At 44.0% G+C, this 20797-nt stretch overlaps 1 protein-coding gene and 1 long non-coding RNA gene across 3 annotated transcripts in view; one reads left to right on the top strand and one right to left on the bottom strand.

The window, feature by feature from the left end:
• Positions 1-20797, bottom strand: part of Gpc6 (glypican 6) — a 1064885-nt gene that overhangs the window by 174688 nt on the left and 869400 nt on the right. The gene's annotated exons all lie outside the window — the stretch shown is intronic.
• Positions 6254-17626, top strand: LOC132656530 (uncharacterized). The gene is made up of 4 exons (XR_009594309.1): positions 6254-6478; positions 10542-10625; positions 10717-10975; positions 16743-17626. It is a non-coding gene; the product is annotated as an uncharacterized LOC132656530 (long non-coding RNA).

Here is a 20797-nt window from a genome sequence, read left to right as displayed (position 1 = left end):
TGTTTTCAGGAGAGTAAAAGATCAAGCCAAAATGACCCTCTTCTCTACCCATAACCTCCTAGACCACCAACAAAGAGCAGTATGATAGCCACTCGGAGCCCATACAAATCCAATGCTTATGTAGAACTGTGTTACAAATTTCCCAGTGTTTGATTTCAGGAGATGTGCAGTATTTATAAAGGCGCAGACACGCCGTGAGACGATTTCAGAACTGCGTAAAGAAATGCAAAGGTGACAGGCCATGAAGCACTTTCTCCTTCCTTCCATTCTTTCCACTGAGATGAGACCTGAGACCTGGAGTGAATCCTTCTTATCACATTTTTCAATGGTGCATTTCTGTAGGAACATTACAGACGACTCTAGCTGCAGATCAATGCAATCGTGGCTAAGTATAGATTTACTGTGAGGTAGACTGAAGGGAGCCACGGCAGACAAATGAGCAAACAGTGTCCCTTCTGACAAGTTCATAATTATGTATTTATAGCATAGGCTCTTCCTCAAGTGGCTCCAGGGAACAGACATGAGCCAGGGCTAAACCCTGCTCACTCTCACGAAGTTTTAGGGGCATCTGTGAGGTAAGAGCACAACATGCTTGAAAGAAACGAACCAACATGAGCCACAGTAGTGTTCTGCCTTCCTGCTTGAGAAGGAAGACGAGAACAAACAGGATGAAGAAAAGGGTGGTTTTTGGAGAAAGGACAAGGAAAACCCCCCAAAAAATTCATTAGCTTTAGAATATTTGACAGATGTTATATGTAGAGGGAAAAAGAGGTAATATCAAATCTGTTTGCAAGCCTATAAACTATGTACATATTGAAATAAAATCATATCTACATATATAATATATAGTGGATATAGAGACTCTTCAGAGCACAAAAAGCACTTGCCTTATGCTTATCATTGTGTACGCACTGTTATGATCTGAATGCTTAGTGCCACGGCAGGATCATGCTTTGAACTGCTTTGTTCCTCACCTAGTGACCCTACTTAGGGAGGATGTTTAGGAGGTAGGGCCTAGCTATGGCCCTAAGCACAGGGGCAAGCCTCTGAAAGGGATGGCTCTCCCCCGTTCTTGATCGGCTGCGATGTGAGCAGGCCCTGCAAGGGACTGAAGTCCACAGTAGATCTTCCTCAAACTGTTTCTGTCAGATGGTAAGCACTCCTGGGGATGACTGACCCCTGTCACTAAGCACTTTGATGTATGACACGTACCGTGACTACGGAAGACATTTTTCTCATCATCTGAAAGAGGAAGAGAAAGGACTACAGACACAAAGAAAGGGTGAGAAGACTGTTTCCTTCTTAAAATTGCCTCTCCGATCAGGATTTCTGTGTTTACGAGACTTGTTTTCTCTTAATGTTAAGGATGAATTTTCAGGGAGTCTCTGAGACCGAGGACTTAGAGTGTAAGAGGGCTTCATTTTACTGAGAATTTGAGGCCAGATACTTTTGTTTTGTTTTGTGCCCTATCCTCTGGATTTGATGTTTTGTTATATCTCTGGTCTCTACCTTCTAGTAACAAGTAACAAGCAACAGTAACAAGTAACAAGTAACAGTAACAAGTCCCAACATAAATGTGCTGGGCAGAAATGTCACTAGGCATTGATGGCATCACTATAGAGCAAAGTTCCTTTTTCAAAACCCATTGAGATCCAAGTCCATTTCTATCAGGAGAACCCGATGGTATCTGTATTTGAAATAATTTTTTTTCTTTTTTGTTTAAGAAAGTGTCTTTCCTTGCTGGCCTGGACCTCACTATGTGGCTTGGCTGACCCAAAACTTCAGAACCCTCTTGCCTCAGCTCTCAAATTCTGAGGTTCTTGGCATGTACCACCACACTTAAATGCTCTTCAGTGGTGGAGAGGTTGCTTTAGAGAGGAAATAAAGCCACCAAGCACAGAGAGCCACAAGGCACAAGTAAGACGTCCTTGGTAGAAGCTGTGAGAAGGGACTGCCACCAACCCTCCTGAGCCAGCCCAGATGTGCCGAGGCTGCCTCTGTGCCAGGCAGGCAGGACACAGGCCTCTTCAAGTTGCTCCTGCGCTTAGGTCAGGAGAAGATGAAGGACATTTGTCAGCTTTTCTGCAGTTCTTCTCTTGCCTTAGTTTGATCTTACAAAGCAAAAAGAAATAGCTCAGCCTTTCTTACGTCCTTACACTAAGTAGATTGGTAACACAAGTGCTGAGCTCTCTCACATCACTACTGGATGCAGAACCAGGCCAAAGGCATAGAGACCATTTGAGATTTGTTGCGCTCGGGAGGGCCAGATGCTCAGAGTTGTGAGAACACACGCCTGGGGATGAGAAGTGCAACCTTGAGTCCTTAGAGTTTTCAGTACCCATTTGTTAGACTCTGATTAGCAGCGACTAAAAAACCACCTATGAGAAATTAGAAAACCAAGTGGAAGTGCAAAAAGGAAAATAAATGCAGATAAAGGTTCAGAGAAGCACACGTTGCAGGTAACGGACACTGTGAGCACACGACGAAACGCTTGCACATGTAGCGTTAGGCTTGTCTTCCTATTATCCAGTCACTAACTGGTTCATTCCTGTCCTGGAAAAGATTGCTACTCCTCACTCAGAGATGAAGTTTATTGAGTTTAAATGATGTTACGGGTGAATTTCCAATGTACATTCTTTTTAGGTTCTTAGTTTATTAAGTTATGTTGTACTTCATAAATTGAAGGGAGTATTTTGTAATAAATAAATATCCATAAAAGAAATATCCCATGGATATATACATTGAGCTCGTAGTGCCTGAGAAGACAATTGCATAAACCCAGTGGTCTTAGATTCTACCGGGGGAAAACACGATGCCTGAACGTAATTGATTCGAGTTGACAGAATTGATAAGACCTGTCTCTCCTGACAGGCTCAGGGGGCTCAAAGAGTGACGGCAAATAAACCAATGCTTTTGAAAGAAAAGCCTGAACTTTGTGTTTGCTTGAGAAATCAATGGCAAATACGATGCTTTTGAAATTCAAATCTATGGGCTGTGTTATTTTCCTAACTACTAAAGGAGCTAGTAACGTTTTGTAGAGCCTCCAATGAAGGCACGCCTGAGCTAATTAGAATAGCAAAGGGGATATAGCCAAGTCTTCCTGTTTTTATTGCCAGCGGTACACACCCATTTCAAAGTGGATTATGTGAGGATGAGGATAGATAGAAATGGCTGTTTGATTTATGTGTTTTCCTCTTGCACATTTCTAGGGTTTAGTTGGCATACTAAATCACCTTATACTGTAAAATGCAGAAAATACAGTCCTTGCCTGTTTGGAGTGTGCACAGGTCCTAGGAACCGCCCTGGCCCTCCAGGGGATCAGGTATACTTTCATCCACATTGGTTTTGTGTTTAGAGTGGCAAACCTTTCTGTTTATCAGCTTAAGGTATTTATGAATTATAGAAAACGAGAATTTTGACTGTAGGAGGATTTGTCTGAGTTATCCAGTCTTCTTTTTTATTCAAGATATTACTTAAACACATTTTTTTCTTGAAAACACACACACACACACACACACACACACACCATGTTACACAAACAAAGAAACAAACAAAAAACCCAAATCAATTATTTTCTTCACTGTCTTCTAAGTTTGGACTTATCAAATATACTTTCAAAGGTGTATATTTATAAGAATGGGGTTGATTGATGAATGTTGGGCTGAGATCCTTGATTAAAATGGTTGAATAAATTTATACTGTATGTATATCCCCTCCCTGGTTCCAAAGTAAGAAATTACAGGAGACAAACAAGTAAATAAAAGAAAACATTTTGAAAAAGAAAAAGAGACAGAGCAACATAAGCGTTTACAAAAAGGCTAAGAATAGGTATGGCATGGAATATGAATTGGATGCTCCAAAAATCATGTGACAGAATTCCCTGAAGGAAAACTCAGGACAATGGGAGAGAACAAATTTAGAGGTAAAAGGTGGGACTTTTCTGGAAGTAAAGAAAAGTAGGTGAGTATGGTATTCACCTACTAGTCTTGATAAACTCAGCATAAAAATAATTTAGAATTGAGACTAACATTCTAATGTTGTGTCGGAGGGCTGTCAGCACAGGGTTTAAAATTAATGGGTAATGTCTTTCAAGTAAGGAGCACTGTAATAAATGTACTCCCTTAATATTTATTATGGTGGATCTGAGGACAAAGGAGATTAAATATGACACCTCATTTGTTTTTTTACAAACTCTAGAAAACAACAGGAAGTAATAATTTGAGATAATGTAATTGCGCAAAGCTTCTCATTGCTTTCCAGCAACAATATAAATGCATTCTCTCGGAGAGTCTGTTCGCTATAATTGTGGGTACACGCTGCTGCTCACAATCCTCATTGTCATTTTCTTTTACTTTAGAATAAACAGAACCTGTTAAAACCTGGATCTGTTTAAAAACAAAACAAAACAAAAGAAAATGAATTCCAGCACCATAAACAGAGACCTTACTAATGAACCCTCCATCTATAAATGTACAAAATCTGTTTAATCTGTAAAGTTAGGGGTATTTGAAAGTACAAGAGCTCGCAAAGAATGACCCGAGGCTGTATGATCAAGGAAGCTAGTGATTTTTCTAAGGCTAGCTTCCCACGAGGTGTTGAAAGCAGGATTATTTTCTACCTCTCACAGAGAGTTCTCGTTTGATTTCCTATCCCACTAAGAAAGGATGTTTGTTCTCAGAGTCTTCATCTGGGGTCCTCCTTTCCAGGCTCCTCCTTCGGGGCTCTGTTAGCTTCAGCCCTGTGTGAGTCAGCAGCCAGCCGTTCCTATCACCTCACCCAGCCTCCCACCGAATGAAGCCAGCTCTCCCTGCTCCGGCACTGCTCCAGCTCCCACGGTCCCTTGCGCCCACCAAGACCAGGTGCATCTTTTTATTTAGTGATGCTAATGTCACTGTGATTTCATTCAGCTCTTCACAAGCCAAACTGTGCAAAGGACACTGGGTCGAAACACATGGTACTGAGAGAGACTTTAAGTCACCAGCTTCCGTTGAGGAAATTTTCAATCCAGTCGAGGAATGACAATGGATATTAGTTTATCCACATAAAGCCAGAGGTACGTGGCAACAGGTAAGGGCCGGAGGAGAGGTGAAATGACTGTCTCTGAGGATCACTGTTTCCTGGACAGGCTTCTGCCATGCTTTATCGTGGTGGTGTCGATGACCGGCTTGCCAATGCAAGCAGGCAGATGTTTGTGGCTGGTAACTTTAGCATGGTATGTGCATAAGATCTGAAAAGTGAGATGGGAAAGACCGTATGTGAATCATCTCTTCCAAAGATGCTGAGGTTTTTGTCTTATGTTTTGCTTTCTGGACTAGACTGTGATCGGGATGAGAAGGTCACCTCCACTACTACATACCCAGTCTCAGGCGCACACAGCTCCTGGCAGAGATGACTTCCTGCTTCTCATTAGAAACACTGCAACATCCCTGGCTCGCCTCCTTCCTCGGTGTCCATGTCAGCATATTCAGGGGGTGATTCATTTCTGTCACCCGAATCATAATCAGCCTCAGCATCCCACTCCGCCATGCATCACTGTCAGACCCCTGACTTTCTGATATCTCTGTCCCTGTGAGCAGCCTGGAGATCAAATCACACCTGATAGCTGAACGGAGAGCCAGCACAGCCTGCTTGAGGAAGTGAACCGTGAGGGGTACATTTCTCTGTGCTAACTGGATGTCACCTCCTGGGCAGCTCTTGATCGTGTCTCAGTCTTCTAAGGGGTGCCTTGATTTGTTTGATGTTAATCACTTTGTGAAGTCCTGGATCAGAATCAGTCAGCTGCCAACCTGTGCTGCTGGTGGGCTGCATCCTTCCTGCCGCTGCAGGGAGCCAGGCTTCAGGAGACAGAGGCATCTCTCATGCGCTCTACTCCCATGCATCGTCATGTCTCCCTCAAACCCCGTGGGGAGAGCGAGACCGATTCCATGTTCGCCACTGAGCTCTGACACCATTTCAATTTTGACATTCTCCAAGTGCACCACACAAGGATTCTCCAGGGCATTAGCAACGACACCCTCAAGGTATTGAATTAGTTTTGTTCCAGCGATGTAAACTTCAACTCCATCTTTCTCCTTTTTGGTTGCCTTGCACTGCCTTCGTTGTCTTACTCTCCAGTGTCACACAGTTCCTCTCCCTGATACACTCTGAGTTGAGCTGGATATGAAGAACATGGAATGCCAGCCCAAGCACCTTCTTCCAACACCATCTACTGTAATGGTATTTCAGTTCTCTCTCCTGCGTGTGCTGAATATGAAGCTACCTGCCTGTTGTCAGTAGAGCACGGACTCTGAGTGGCTGAGTGATTTGAAAATAATCCACTGTTACGCAGTCTCATCTGCGTGCATCTTACAAAACACAGCTAGTTCGGCTGGCCACGATCTTAGCTTTGGTCCCAATACTGCGCTTTCACTGGCTGAGCTGGTGGCCTCAGGCACACAACTGTGCCCAGGGGTAATGATGGGCTCATGTGTTTCTGTGGGTAAGTGGATTCCAGACACAATATAATTTAATTCTTCATTTTAAAGTTTAGCCTGTGAAGAGCAGAGAGATTAAGAGCCTTGCTCCAGGCTACCCTGTTTGGTGAATGTGTATGGTTTAGGCATTACTGTAGAAATTCTTTTCTATTGCTTTAGCTTCCCTGACCCTACGGTTCTCAGGGAACATGTCCAAGAGAAGACTCCTGGAAACACGTAGAACATTCTTTAAACGATGCAAGCCCCTCTTTCAAGTTGCTACGCATGCTCAAAAAGACAACTGGAGAAGAACAAGAAATTATAGAGCAAGTCCTATGTCTAGAACCTTCTACAGATCAGTAACAAATAGTATGTGTTGCCACATACAAAGCACTGTTTAGAATACTTTGTGACATGTTATCTGCCCACTAAATTCCCGAACAACTAAATGTAAAGGAACTGTTTCTATCACCTCCATTTTACAGATAAGGAAATCATAGCAGAGTCACCCAGCTCCACACCAAGGTCCCATGATTTCCAAACAGTAGGGAATTTCAGCATCTCTCTGAGGGGGAGGTATAACTGCATTTATAGATGAGGCAAACATGGCCATAGGAGTGAGGTATGTATTTATGTATGTATGTATGGGGCAATGAGGTACGTATGTGTTCGCGTCTGATCCTTTGTCTCTGCGAAAGCAATGCCACAATCTCTATCAAAACACGACAGCAGCTGAGATCAGCTCAGATTACTAAGTTAATGAAAGAATGGCCTCTTCAACAGTGTGCTTTGACTTTCTCTCTCTCAATCTCTGGTCTAGAGGGGAGACAGGCAGACTTCAGCTGATGGATCAGGCCTGGTAGAGCTCTTCATGGGCAGGCGAGGAAATGCATGCTTGGCACTTCTCCCCAGACGCCTAATGTGGCTTCCAGCACACAGGCCGTTGAACAAGCAGGCCGAAAACCAGATGATCATGCCAGCCTGGCACGTCCCTGCTCCGAACTCTCCATAGTGGTTTGGATCCACGGCCCTGTCTGAATCATAAGGAAATTTCCCATGGGTCATTATGCGGAGAAGGTCCTCCGTCTGTTGGTGGTAGGCTTTAAAGCAGCTGGGCCAGAGGACTGAGTGAGAACAAAGATTTAATCTGAACTCACTTAAGTCATACAGCTTCGGATGTGAATCCCAGCTCCAGCAGGGGGCTGAACAGCAGTTGCAGTATCATCACGGCCTTACACTTCTCACAGTGACGAGGAGAGAAACAGCTGGTAGAATGTGTGGTAGGTGGATGCCTTTCAGGCAGGAGGGTTCCCTGAAGATGTTCCCTAATTAGGGATGGGAAAAGGCTGCCTGGGGCCACCAAGGTTCATTACTCTGACAGGGTAGGGTTTAGCTAGTGAAAATATCCCCCCAAATCTCAGTTCTTTGATTTCATTTGGTGAACTTCGTCCCTAATCTTAAAATCCAAAGATTGTTTCTCATTAATAACTTATTTTCATTGCTGTCAGCCAGGAGATAGCTATTCCCTAGTTTTACCAAATAATTTTCCTCGAATGAAAGAATCTTACTTCTTTAGCTACCTCCCAAAATCTTTACTTTCAAAAAGAGAAACTGGACCCAGAAATTCTGTAGCTTCTTCATCCATCACCCATTTTAGGGCTTTTGCCTGAATCTCTTACTTTTCACTCTTCAATATCTTAGCTTCCTTGTACATAACCAACAACTACTACTTTATGGATTGTGAGTCTAAGCTCTTAGATCCAGGGTGGGGTCTCAGGAAGAAAGGGGGGACTAGGTAGCAGACATAGCTGTTTACATTCACTGTATTTAGGGAAATAAAATTTGATCAGGATCAGAGCTCCTGCCATAGAACAGTGATTAGTGGCTTATGGGGTACAATTAAACTCAAAATACCAGTCTTTTTGCAAAGATATCTGAAAAAAAAGCAACATTTTCAAAGGAAATTAGCACTTAAAATGCCCGACATCAGCTATGAAGCAGAGCTACACATCTTTTCTTGAGGGAAAATGGCCTTTCTGTGCCACCATTAAAATTTTACATTTCTTGGTAAAATATTCCACTCAGTGTTTTGATGTTAAATTCGTATTTGTCAAAGGCGACAGAAGAACATTTGTAGAGCTGTCACAATAGGAACCGGCCCAAACATTCACACTTGGTTTTATTCCCAGCTACTGTTATAGGTTGAGTTGTGTCCCCTAAACATTTCTAAAGTGAAGCACCAAGCCTTTGGGACATGACTTTTGTGGAATGATGTTGTAAGAGTGGGCCCTAGGTCAACAGGGCTAGCATCCTTCTAAGAAGAGACACAAGGAGCTGGCATCTCTCAGCTCCTCCAGGGCACAGTCAGAAGGCAACACTTGTTTGGAGGTCAGGAAAAGCACCCTACCCAGGAATGACATTTTTCAAAGTTTAAGGAAGTCATACTTGGTTTGTGGCATTTTGTTAAGGCAGCCTTAGCAGACTGATATTGTTACCGAGTCTTCTTTCCTGAACTTGACAACTCGAGGAAACTGAGTAAGAAGCAGAAGTGAAACTAAGGAGGTTTCCTTGAGGTCTGCAAAGTGGAAGGTGTCCAGCAGTGGTGGGGTGTTTTTGGTGATGTGAAGGGAGTTGGCAGTGACATGAGGGCTATTTCATGGACCTTGTACAACTCCATTCCTTAAGCGGCTCCATCTGCCCAATAACAGCATTTCCACCTTCCTTTCTTCCTGTAGATTTCCAGGTTGAGAAACAAAGGCCCCAGATCACTACCTCATTGCTTATGCAATGACACAAGTTATTTTTATCTCAATAGAGATATGGAAATCAGACAAATTGTCACTCATCAGGCTTAATCCACAAACCAATTAAATGCACAAAAGACTCATTGAAGTGTCTCCTTCTCCAACAGTTTGAATTTCCTAGTGTTCATTTGACCTGTGTTAACATTTCGGATGCAAAACTGAGGTTTCCATTGAGCCAAATGAAGTCTTGTTGTAGGAACGGGCGAAGGTTGGAAATGAACAAAGAAAGGCTTGCTTGACAAACACCTGGTACAGTCAGTCCAACGCACAAGTGGTTCTGACAAGGTGTTTGAAGTCTATTAATCGCTTGGGGGGGAGGTTCTTCTGCTTGTTCCATTTAGTCTCACTTTTACCAGCAATCTGCCTTGACAAGTTTTCTGAAGTACTGGGGAGAAGTGGGTATGGCAGAAGACGCGGCTTTACAGGTCAAAGGTCAGCGCTGAGAGCTTAGAATCACCTACATCTTACAATAGCACTGTTACTTTTATACACTAAAAAATTCTGCTCTCTAACTCAGAAGCTAGAGACTAACGATGGTTGATAAGATGCAAAGGTGTAATATAAAGTCATTTATAGCATGCTCTTGATTTTGTGGTTTCCAAAATATAGCAGCTTTGAAAATATATTTGTACAGCTGAGACTTTTTTTTAAAAAAAGTAAATATTCCTTACTTGGCAAAAAGAACTGTCAGTCACATAAAAGACATCCATGGGCTCTTAACACAAGCTAAAAGTAATTGAAAAGGTCATTCTAGCTAATTGTGGTCTCAAGGATGGTTCTGCTCTCTCTCTCTCCACCACAATCTGTTTCACTAGTGACGGGGCATCTCAAAGGCTGTCTATCTTTTGACTACAAAGAACATTTTGGGATATCTATTTTAACGTGTCAGCATCAAAGAGAAAAATTTATTCTCACAGCCTCCAGATGCTCCAACCACCCTGCGCAAACCTTCTGAGCATGAAGTGGATTTTGGCTTTGGACCACATCCCAGGAAAGCCTGCACTCATGCTAGCAGGGTTTTCCCCTAACAACGGCAGCTGTGGGCAGCGCTTACTCTTGCTTTTCCAAAGCTGCCTTTAGCCACCCACAGTTCCTTTAAAAAGTTCACTGCTACGCTCGTGTTTCTCAGAGGTGTGGGAAATGTGCGTGTGGCCTCTCCAGACGGCTGGCTCAGATGCTCAGGCAGCTGTGCAGTGGTACTCAGGTTTTTAACGTCACAAGTCTTTGAGCTCTTACTACATCTCATTAGTGTTTCACAGAGCTGTTTACTTGTTGTTTACCTCAGGTTTCCTTAGGACAGTCCTACAGGGTAGCGACAAAGACCCAGAGGAGTTCTGAATAAGGTGGTCAGCTCTAGCACAACAACCAGGTAGGTCAATCCTGAGCGGTGCAGCTGTCTGTTTACATATGGCAGGTCACTTGAAAATTTACAGCCACAAACAAGCCTCTGTGTGTTTCAGAACGGCAAGGACCTCGGGTCCTCTCACACTAAGTTGCTGCAATTGGGAGGCCCTTTCTGTATCACACTGCCTTCAAACAAGGGCTGCCAATACAGGAGCTGAGGAGACAAAAGAGAGTTCAACAACCCTGAAAACTGTAGCATGGGTGCCATATGCGGGATGTGATGATACCAGAGTCTACCCCTGCCTGTTCGGAGGAGATGCACGCGGGAAACAGCAGCGAAGAGGGGACTGGAAAGCAGGAGACTTCAGCACACCTGTATGTCTAGTCTTTTCTCTTGGATTTGTCCTTGGCGGGGGAGGAGAGTGAAAGAGAGAGAGAATATGTATGTGTCTGTGTATGTGTGTGGCTACAGACACCCACACATATACATGTTCATGCAGACATAACAAATATACAGACACAATACACATATACACATATACACATATACACATATATAAAATATACATGTACATATTTATAAAGAAATTATATATTTATAAATGTATATTTATATTTATAAACATATATCATATATACATTATACACATATGTATAACATATACATATGTACATGCATATAAACATATGTGCACATATATCTGAATAAATATTAAGATGCCCTACTCAATCTTAATTTCAAATTAAAAACACTCTTTTAATATAATTATGTTTCAGATAAACACTCTTTTAATATAATTATGTTTCAGATACTGCATGGCATATACCTATTTTAAAACTACTAATTTATCTGAAATTTAAATTTGATTGTACCCCTTGCAATTTTGCTGAAACGGCAGGCCGAATACATGCCTGCTTGTATTTATGCATATACAGTACATATGAATACACCCAAATCTACAAACGTACATGTGCAGCTGTATGCCACACTTCCTCACCCTAGCAGGACCCTAACTGGTCCCAACGTAACCCGAGGCCACCATCATCCTGCCCTGTATGTGACTGTCTTCCTCATATGTTGAAGTATCCATTCTGCCACTTGCACCTTCAAAGTGTCTTTTTCCTAGATCATTAGTTCAGTGACTGACCTCAGAGAGGCTGAACCGAAATGAAAAACATGGCAGGTCAACCAAAGAGCACAGATTCCATAGAACCCACATCAGAAGTGAGGCAATGGATGGGCCCAGCCAGACGGAGCTGGTGGGAGTGTCCACCTGTGGCCAGCAGCTGGAGTCAGCAAATGAGCCCCACTAAAGCGGTAGAGGATGTGGGGTTCAGGGCGCCACTGTGTGACAGCCCAGCATATTTAATCTCACTGACTGTGAACTGGCATTTTAACCCGTTTTCTTGTCGGTAGCCAGGCCAGCCCACCTGACCACGGCCATACTGCACGTGGGCCCCTCCCTGCACCCGACCTGCACCATGACCACTGCCGCACACCAAACGCTTACTGCGCTGTGTCTGCATTCCATGGCACGTTCAATACAGTTCTCACTGCCGCGAGTTCTGCTGTTACAAATGTCATTTAGAAATTTTTATTTTTGCCAAAATAAAAAGCATTTAAAGGAGGGGATAAAAGAGAGGCTGGAAATGGAAGCCTCCTCTCGTTCCACATTACATTAGTGGCATTTTAGAATTACAGCCTCCCAGGTTTCCTGAAGAAATGCGACATTTTTCATCTTTGGTGGCTGTGATTAAGTAACACTCACTTTGCACAATCCCTGTGGTGACACCGCTCTGTTACAAAGGCCTCCTGTGTGGCACTCTGGTCATTAACAACTACACAAACCATTAGGAAACAGTCTCAAGGTTGCTAACAAACCCTTCAAATTATGGTTTCCTTCCTAATGTGACAGGGAATAGAACGAAGCAGTGGTGGTTGCATAAAAAGGGACACAGAAGGGTACACACACTGACAGAAACGCGCCTGAGGAGTCTCACAACACCAGACAGCTTCCTCAGAATGTTCTCCCAAAGAAGGCCAGGTTCACTATCTCCGTCCTAGGAATCAGGGTGTTAGTTTTTGTTTCTGGATCCCACAAATTCTATGGGTTACATCACTCAACGAAACAACTTGCTATGTCTTTGGGCACTTGCTGCCTTGTACTTTAGGGTTTTAAGTCTTTCAACCGTTGACCAGAACCCCCACATTGGGCCCCAACTTGAGCCCCTGAGAGGGAAAATGGAGGCATTGGACGAGGCCCCAGTGAGGTGAGCAGCGTGTGCACCCCAGTGGCCATGCCAGGGCCCCGTGATCGTCAAGGAAGGCTCTCCCTAGGCAGTAGGAACACGTGCCCCTCAGCCCCCAGTGCGTCCCCGCGCCACAAACATTTAGCCTATTTATCTGGAGCTCCTTCCTCGTGGTCTGTGAAACATGGATGTATTTTACTGGCACTTTGACTAATCTTTAGGGGGAAATCTGGCTTGTGTGGGAAGTGATTGATTATGTGGTACTCATTCCCCTGAGCTAGTCTAAGCCTAGACCCCAGCTGTGCTCTTGGCATTCTATCTTCCCAGTGACACGTAAAAATGAGAAGCCAAACACACAGGGCTATTATGAGTCCCATGGCACTTTTAGGAAGACCAGAGGCTTCATCCTTAGCATGCGGCAGTGTGCCAGCACAGGGCGAAGCCTCAAGTACTCAAAGTCCTGCTATTCCTCTGGGGCGTTCTGTGTTTGCCCCAAAGATGAAACAGCATAGAGCGGGGGCCACGCACTTGTTAACTCTCTTGTGTTTCCCCTAGGGGTGGTGCATTTCAGTGATGGATGGAGCATCCTTTGTGTAAAATACAACACGTGGGAGCAAATCAATGCTATATAAAATAATGACTAATCAATTTGGTAATTTTCTGAAACAGAAGTTGTAGTTGTTCATTATGAAGGGTGGAGGCAGGAGACAGTACGAGGGTAGGAATAATTTTGGGGGAAGTGGATGTCTTCCCAGTTAAGTAACAAGTAGTTTTTTCCTATATGGACCGAGTGCCTCAACCTGTTCTGACTGTGAAGAAATTTAGTTCACATGAGCTTCATTTTTCCATTATCTGGGTTTCATTCCCAAATGCATCCCACAGAACTCAATTTGTTACCTTCACCAGTCTCCTTTGGAGACTCAATTCAACATCTGTGACTCTGAAAAGGAGTTCCCTGTGGGAAATTCCACTGCCCCAGTTATTAATACAAGGGCCACAAAAGGCCAGGACGGGGAGGATTGGATTTTTATAAATCGAAAGGCAAGTCTCCATTTCTCTACTTCCTTCAAACTTGCTTCTGATTTTTTCCAGTTTAAGATGCTTTCTTGTTCATGGATTTAATCCAGCTTTATCCAAATGGTGACATACTCCAACATGAGTCCATTTCAAAGACCATCACTCTTTCTCCCAAGTCACAGTGGTCTGCTGCCTCAACTGTCTGAATGCCCTTTGAGGTCTACACATGAGTTTATTCGTGCCTCGCTGATACCGCTCATGCTACCAAGTGCTCCTCAAGTCGCACAAAGCCCGTCAGCTGGTGCCATGCTAAGCCAGGCTGTGTGGCTGACACTGCCACAAAACGTCACAAACTCCCATAAATGGAGGGAAATCTGTATTCAGCCTCAACATTAGCCACTCTCACCTAGATTTTTCCAGCATTCACTCACTTCTTAGAAAATTCTTACACCTGTATTAATGTGCATACAATATCTTATACGGGGGTAAGGCATGGGATGAAGAAGGGAAAAGTCAGTCATCCACAGTTGCATTTTGGAAATAACTTCAAATGATCAAGAAAAATCACAAGAACAGTGCAAAGACAACTCCATGTCTTTTATCCAGAATCACCTACTGGTAACATTTTTTTGTCTATTCCTGTATCTCACTTATATATCAATATCATATATACAGCTGCATACACATTCATTTTTATTTATCAATAGATGCCACTTAAATGATTTCATTTTTGCAATATTGAAAACTGAACACAAAGCCTGGAGGATGCTAGGCAAATATCCTATAAGCTGAGTTATGACACTAGGAATCACTTAGACTATAGGAATGATGTTTGAGTACATGAGTAAGAATATTAGATATATTAATATCTACATGCTAGCAAAGACATAGATACTATTTGGAAATAAGCTGAATTCATTGTAACCTTTTATTCAATTCAGTGTGTGTTTCCTATGGAAAAGGGTTAACTCCTGCCGTACATGCTCATGGTGAAGTAGTTAATTGATGCAGGATATTTGATCCCATTGTGAACTCCAAAATTGTAAACTTTAAAACCCTGTTTCTTGTTTGGAGTGATTGAGCCCTACCACACAACTTTAATCCAAGAGATTTTTATTGTAAATTGGTGATTATGGTGTGGTTCACCCAGCCCTAGCACACGCCTTTAATCCACGAGCTATCTGTACACAGAATTCAATAAAGTTAACCAAGAGATCAAGAGGCAGAGCAAGAAACCCTCTGAAAAGGATTAAAGAACAGCAGGGACTTTAAGTTGAGGGGTATTTGAGACAGTGTGGAGAAGAAAGGGCTTTCAGCCTAAGCTTTGGCCTCAGCTCCCTTATTTCTTAGGCTTTGAGCTAGCAAGCTTTTGGCCTTGTTTTTTTTTTTTTTTTTTCCCCATTTGGACCTGAGCTGAGAAGGTCAGCTGGGTGCTTTCTCTGCCTCTCTGAGCTAGTAGGTTTTACCCCAGCATCTGGCTCCTGAGTCTTTGTTGGTAAAACAGAACAGTTGGGATTTTTATTTTTGCCTATAACAACAGTTAATCTTCCTAAATTTAACACTGACACAGTAGTTTAATTCTACACTCTATATTCCTACTCAGTCATATCATTTATTTGACATTGACTCCAGTCTAGGATCATAGATTTTTTTTATTGGCACTTGTCTTTGGCCTCCCTTAATCTGGAGCAATGTATTAGCTTTTCTGTTTTACTATCACTAGCCCTTTAGTTTTCTTTTTATTTGTTTATTCTGTTTGTATGAATGTTTTGCCTGCATGTATGTCTGTGCGCTAGTTGCCTGCAGAGGCCAGAAGAGGGCAACAGATTCCCTGGAAATGGAATTACAGGTGGTTGTGAGATGCCATGAGGGTTTGAATGCAAGTCTTCTAGAAGAGCAGTGAGCCATCCCCCCTAACCAGTGAGCCATCCCTCCGGTCCCAGACACTGGTAGTTTTCTTTTCAACAACTGTCCCTTATGGATCTTTGCGGGGCCTGAGAGTGAGCTGCGAGAGGGGAAACTGTACACAAGTGACTGTTTGAAGCAGTATGACACAGGGCAAATGGGCACCAGTTAGAGCTTTCCTGGCCTGCGCACAGCGGAGCCAGTCAAGGCTGCAGAGCCACAGCTTTGTACTGTGTGGAAAATCCATAATTCGTCAACCTGAAGCATGCTCATCCTGTTTGTTACAGAACACAGTAAGGTAGAGCCATCTGCTGTGTGACAACCAAATAACCTAGAAGTGAGGATGGATGATAGACGTGTCGATAGGGCCATCAACTGAAAAGCCTAGCACATGGGGGTTTTTGGTACACCAGCTGGGAGATAGCAGCCCCAGAAGTGATGAGAATGCCAGAGCGTTCTCAACACACACACACACACACACACACACACACACACACGCACGCACACACACACACATACACATACACACACACATACACACACAGACACACACACGAGATGATCATAATATTGGTGTCATCTCACCAGTAATTTTCTTCTGTTTGATAAATAATGGGAGGGCATGTGAACATTTCATATAATGTAATATGTAATTTTTACAGTTTGGGTATTTAAGAATATTTAAAATGACCTGGAAACTGACTTCTTTGACATTTTTGGTGGGGCTCTGTGTGAATTAGTGGGTAATTCACTTCCATCTAGCATTTTGTTTGCGCTCTCACCTTGCCATCTCCATGCCATTCAGCGAAACAGTAAACAGCAAACTGTCTCTGAGTGGGGGCCTGTCTCCTTCAGTTGTAATTGTACAAGCTGGAAAGGCAGGTGCCCTCTCTGAGAGCCCACATGCCCCCTGCCTGTGGACAGCTAAGGACCCCTTTGCTCTGGCTATGCCTCACTTCTTTCTTGTCAGCCCACAGCACCTTAGCTGAAGCCACGCCCACACAGATTTGCAAACAGAAAACAAGGAATGAAGAGAGCTTCTCCAGTGCCTGTGTCGCAGAGGTAAGCAGGGCCCTGGAGCCTGCCATTTGTGCAAGGAGACTGTCGCCTGAGGAAGTCTCACAACAGAATGTCTGGGTAACACAAGGTGAAGTGTTGGCAACAAACATCAGGAGCCTTCTCTCGGCAGAGGAGGAGAGAATGATGAGAACTCCATCATAGAGTGTTCTTCCTGGCTGGCTGCTCCTTCTGACAATGAAAAGAGAGCAAAGCAACCACACCCTGGCAGGACAGAAAATGGATTTGGAGTCAGAGTCCTCTCCCACTGAGTGGCTAGGGAGACTGTGAGGAAAATTCTCCCACTTGTCCTGAGGCTCACTTCCTTTCATGTTTCCAGGAATGATGAAACGAGGGCTAGAGGGATGGGTAGGCTCACAACCAAACACTTAAGAATGATGGAGTGAGCCATCGCAAAGCTGTGAAGACAATATGTCAGTGCGCCATGTCAGGTCCTGTCCCAGGACATATTCCTGAGATGAGAAAGGGGTCACAGGTCAGGAACCTGCAGGACCTGGAGGACGTTGCCTAAGAAACTGTGGTCTCTACTGAGGGATGGTTTGAGCCCTTTGGCATAGGCTGCTGTGGCAAAGGGTGGTCCAAAGAACTTGGATGGCCCCAGACTTGAAACTCTGTACCCGTCACTAGCACTGGGATGGGGGAGACGTAGATGGCTCTTCAGAGACAATAACCCTAACGTGAGGGACCAAGGCCCACACCTGCAGGGAAGCTGCAGAAGGAGGACAGAGGTATTGACCCTGTAAAGCAATCTGGCTGAGACCAGCAGCAGCCACCGCTCAGCTCGCTCTCCCTGTTCACCTGAGCAGAGCTGTGCAGGCTGCTGCTGGCTTCTCGTTAACTGAAATGGTGTCAAACTTTGGTACAAAGAAGTGGCCACTCACATCACAGAGCTCTTTGAGCATGCTGGCTAACCAGGTCCACTGAGAAAGATTTTTATGATGACAAAAACATCCATCTTCTTAAGTAGAAGGGACCAATAGGAGAAAGGACCAAAGCCCGTGGTCAGGCTTCGGGCAGTCCCAGGAGCTCAGGACCCCAAGAAGAGGCGTAGAAGAGAAGGACTGGGGCTGTTCGAGCAGCCCTCAATTACAGCGCTCTCCTCCTTTTCATCACCTCTTGCTTTCCGGCTCAGCATCATTAGCGCAGCGCCATGCCTTGCTGCACACTCTGCTTTCTAGGTCACCGAGACATGAAGTGAACATCATTCCTGATATTCATCTTTTTCTCTGAGAACTGGCAGGGGGGTGAAGAAGGGCAAGAAGTGGAAGAGGTGGCTGCTGGGAGGGTGGAGAATTCATTTGCATTCATTTCTCACCCTCTTAACTGGCATATCCCTTCTCCACTCACACTGTCTGGAGCCTGGTCTACACTGTGGCTGTAGCAATTACTGAGCTCAGCAGAGGTAATGTGCCCCATGAATGGCGTAGACACAGGCCAAGGGTGCCTAGCAACTCCTCAGATACAGGATTCCTGCTCAAAATTACAAGGTAAGGCACAAATAAGTTTTCTAGGTTTTTCTTGAAAAGTATATGTAAGTATAATAAATGAAATTATACAAAGACAAGCTTATAATTAGGTTATAAGCTACAATATACAAAATAACGTTATTATAACATTAAGCTGGATTACGGGTATATAATATAATTATAAGCTATAGTCTATATTATTTAATGTATATTATAGGTTATTATAGATATGCATATAGGGTCCCAAATATTTCTCTAAAGTTTTCTTATGTTTTGTCTTCCTCCCCCAGTGGTTTCTGTTGTCAACTTTGTAAGAGCTGGAGCCACCTGAGAGACAAGCCTGTGGGAATCTCTGTGGGGCAGTTCCTAGAATGGCTTAGCTGTAATGTGAAGACACACCCTAGCTGAAGTCCCCGACCAAGCACACAGAACTAATGGGCTGAACACAAACACTCACCCCTGTCCCTCACTTCAGGCACAATGCGACCTCCTGTCTTTGCTCCTGTGGCTCTGTGTGATTTCTCCCGCCATGATGGATATACCCTGCCTCCCACCAGCGACTTCCTGTCAGCTGTCGCTGTGTCATGGCGACAAACACATCTCTGTGCTGGACCCTGAGCTTCACAAGGCTTTAGCCAGCACCTGGGACGATGCTCAGCATACTTCAGTTGAATATTATGATTAACTTTTAGATTTGAACTAATACAAAAGACCAGGGGTTGATGGGAAGTTGAGGGCCAGTAAGATTCATGGAAATGCTTTATGGAAAAATAAACAATAAAAAAAAATCTAACCAGGTTACTTATCCCTTTGTTTCCATTTTCTTTGCTCTACCATAAATTTCAATCTATAATTTCTGCTTTGCTCAACATGATTTCTAAGGAGTGAGGCCAGTCACACTTGGATAGTTAGGATCTTCATTTTTAGGACAACTCAGGGCTGAATACAAGCCTATCTTACTTTTCTTTCTAAAATAAGTTTTTAGATTTATTTATTTATTTAATGCGTCTGCGTGTTTTGCTGCACGTGTGTTATCTGCTCCGCATGTTTTCCCGGCACCTGTGGATGTCAGAAGAGGGTGCCCGATTTGCAGGAACTGAAGCTATGGGTGGTTGTGAGCCAGCATGGTGCGGAGGCTGGCATTCGAACCCAGGTTGTCCGGAAGAGCAACAGTGCTGTAGGCTGCTGAGCCTTCTCTCTGCCCCTCCGCAGGGGTTTGTGTTCTGTCTGTTCCAAGCCACCGTGCAGGAGAAGGTGTGAATGTCTGTGTCTTGAGGGCAGGAAACTTTCCCTCCCTCTTTTCTGCTTGATTCAGAGATCAGTGGAGAGAGACTGCTGGATCTCAGGCTGCCGCTCAGAGACAAGATCTGTAAGCAGGACAGCCCAAGTCCAACACCGAAAACACCAAAGCCTTAGAATTTTCCTTCCAGTTTACCTATTCAGAATGAGACCAGGAGCTGGAGGGACGGCTCAGCGGGAAACAGTGTTTGCTGCCTTCGCAAAGGGCTCATTTCCATTCCCAGAACCGACACAGCAGCCACAGTCATCAGGAACTCCGGTTCCAGGGGGATTCATGTCCTCCTAGGCTTGCACTGAATGCATACAAGTGAAACTAAATACATGTTTGGAACAAAGAATGAGACTGCTTACACAGGCAGGGAAAGTATAGCTTCTTTGAGGCTCCAACTCTCACTTCTGTGAATATTTCTAATGCTGTTGAGATGTACCTAAACCTATTCATTCTCTGCTTGAATTCTGCTGTGGAGGGGCAGTATTTTGACTGTATAGAATTCTATTAGGAGGTGGGCTTTCAAAAACATGTTTAAAAAGAAAAAAAAAACAATTTTTAAAAAATCAACTTGGGTTTTACCAAGGCTGTAAGTCTCTGAAAACAGCAAGGCATCTCTTAGTTAGGATTTCACTTGCTGCGCTGAAACACCATGAAAAAAACAAAAGTTGGAGAAGAAAGAGTTTATTTGGCTTACACTTCCAGATCATAGTCCATCACTGGACAGGACCTCAAGCAGGGCAGGAACGGGGAGGCAGGAGCTGATGCAGAGGCCATGGAGGGTGCTTCTTACTGACTTGCTTCCCTGGCTTGCTCAGCCTGCTTTCTTGTAGAACCCAGGACCACCAGCCTGGGGGTGGTTAGGACCTCCACCCTTGATCATGAATTGAGAAAATGCCTTAAAGCTGGATCTCATGGAGGCATTTCCTCAACGGAGGCTTCTTTCTCTCTGATGACTCTAGTCTGTGTCAAGTTGATAAACACAACCAGCATACAAGGCATATGCATGCACAAGTATAATTAAATGATCAGAGCAGACAACCTCTCCCCCTTGAAAATATCCACGAGAGTGCCTGTTACTTTAGCTACTTCTTAACCTAGTACACTAGCCTCAGAGTGTCCTGCTGACATCAGAAACAGTGCTGAAAAAACTCATGGCCTCGCCCCTAGTCAGGGCTCCACCACCTAACGACT

This window comes from Meriones unguiculatus, chromosome 9 (genome assembly GCF_030254825.1).
Source record: "Meriones unguiculatus strain TT.TT164.6M chromosome 9, Bangor_MerUng_6.1, whole genome shotgun sequence".
Classification (NCBI taxonomy): Eukaryota; Metazoa; Chordata; class Mammalia; order Rodentia; family Muridae; genus Meriones; species Meriones unguiculatus.
This window is presented reverse-complemented; position numbering and strand designations above follow the sequence as displayed.